This window comes from Arachis ipaensis, chromosome B08 (assembly GCF_000816755.2).
Source record: "Arachis ipaensis cultivar K30076 chromosome B08, Araip1.1, whole genome shotgun sequence".
Lineage (NCBI taxonomy): Eukaryota > Viridiplantae > Streptophyta > Magnoliopsida > Fabales > Fabaceae > Arachis > Arachis ipaensis.
This window is the reverse complement of record NC_029792.2, coordinates 771,727-774,191: the sequence shown is the minus strand read 5'-3', so window position 1 is coordinate 774,191 and position 2,465 is coordinate 771,727.

Below are 2,465 nucleotides of genomic sequence, written 5' to 3'. Positions count from 1 at the left end.
GTTATTATTCATTTGAAAATGTAGAAACTAAAATTTACACAAAAATCTTACTAACCACTGCAAAAATAATTGTAAATAAATATTTAATCATTTTTAATACTAATACTTTTGGATTAATGTAGTTAAGGAATAAGGATAAAAAAATGCCACGTGTCTCAAGGATCCCACTTCTAGTTTACGTGGGTTCAAATAATCCATTACGTGTCACATTATTTTCTCACCTAATCTAAAATGAATGTCACACGAGGATATATATGTAACTTGCAAGAAGTAAGAACTCTAATCGGTTATTTTAGTTCTACCAAGTCTATATATTAAGGTGGTTGGAATTTTTATTCAAGATAATAAAAACGTGGATTTCTCTCATACACGTTAATTCGTTTTTAATTTCTTGAATTAAACAATTGGAGTAGTTGTGAAAATCATTTTTATTAAATAATATCCCTGCTAATTATGTATATGCTATATTTTGTATAATTTGTTAGCATTTTCTCAACCCAAAAATTATCTACCTTAAATCATTAAGAAAAAAAATACTTGAATACGGAAGTTTATCTGAATTCATAGACATGAATTATAAGATTGAAAGAGTTTGGATCTTGTGGTTCTTTCGATATTTCTCAACTAAAGTCTTGTATATCATAGGCGGCTGAATTGTGACTCTTCTGATGTGGAAAAAGCGACAAAGGCGGTTTTGGTATATTTGGGATCAAAACCTTGAAGACCTATTTATATTTGAGTATAGCATCTATTAAACCCTAAAGTCCAAATAAAATAGTATCTAAAATCCAAAAGATAATATATTTAAAATTCAAAAAATAATTATCTAAGGAACAAAAGATAATATTTGGTTGCCAATGAGTTATAGCTCAAATGGCATAATCTTCCCATACTCAATTAAGAGGTTACGGGTTCGAATCTCCTATGTTTGGTAAAAAAAATAGTATTTGGTTTTATTCTCATTTAATTCCAAAACAAAAGTAATAATGACTTATTCAATTTAGCATTTATAACAATAAATGAGATCATCATTATATAAGTCATTTAATTTAAAATAACATAATTTGTGATTATAATTAATATATGTATTGCCCACAAACAAATTTCCTAATAATTGTGTTCAAAATATTCAGACCTATTACTAAACAAGATTATCTCCAGTGATAAAGATCCGCTATGATTTGTACGGACACGTGAAGGCATGGATTAGGGAACATTTTCAAATTGCACCACCTACACTCACACTGTCTCATACTTTAGCAGTGTAACTAATAATATGTTATTTCTAAACTCATTATTCATAACAAAATAATAATTATAAATTTTAATATAATATGTATTAATATTTTAATTATTATAAATACCTTTTTTGACCTCTGTTATTTTTTGAAAATTGACAAGTTGCCTCTTAACTTTTAAAAAATGACAAATTGGTTTCTGTCTATTTTTTCCGTTAGACACATTGATCCTTCTGTGACCAATAGACAGGGGTTGATGTGTCTAATGAAAGAAATAGACAAAAATCAATTTGTCTAATAAAAAGATTATTGTGTCTAACAAAAAGATAAACTGAAATTGATTTGTCATTTTTTAAATATTGAGGGACGACTTGTCAATTTAAAAAAAAAAAACAGAAGACAAAAAGGATATTTACTCTTGAAAAAAATAGTAAATATTTTCATAAGAAGATGAAAGGAAACTAGCTAGGTTCATGAATAGAGAGTAGCTAGGTTCATGAATGGAGGGAAAGGATATAACTCATATAAGAAATTTTGGGGTGATTTCCCATAAACAACGAAGAAATCACACAACAGCAAAGACTTGACTGTTGACTCAGATATTAAGATTACGTCTCTCTCTTTTTTTCTTTTTTCCTTTTTTTTTTTTCGGTATTTTGTTATATACTTCTTGAATCTCTCTACACTCCTAATAATAGGTTTTCATGTGTCCATGGCAACACATGATAAATTAAATGAAGATTTAGGGCCAGATAATTAATCACGCTTGTTAACACTTAACTAATCATTCTTTAACACGTCAAGTTGAAATAGCAATGAGGATATATATATTTAGTGCAATTTTTAGAATAAGATGGCGCATTCACATCATATTATTATGTTAGACTATGAGACATGTAGAAGAAGACAAAATATAATGCAACTATAGAGTATATACACACACATCATATTGCATAGTAGTTCTTTTGGTTGTTGTTTATGATGGACAGACACTGACACGGGATACGTCGATATACAAATTTTAAAATCTTGCATGACACGGGACACGCATACATATAAAATATAAATTATTTTTTAGATGAATTGTAATGATATTTTGATATTTTATTGATATTAAAATATAAATTAAAATTTTTAATTATTTTTAATATCTTATTTTAATTATATCAAATATTTAAAATATTTTTTGTTTTAATAAATAATAATATATATTATATCTAAAGTTAT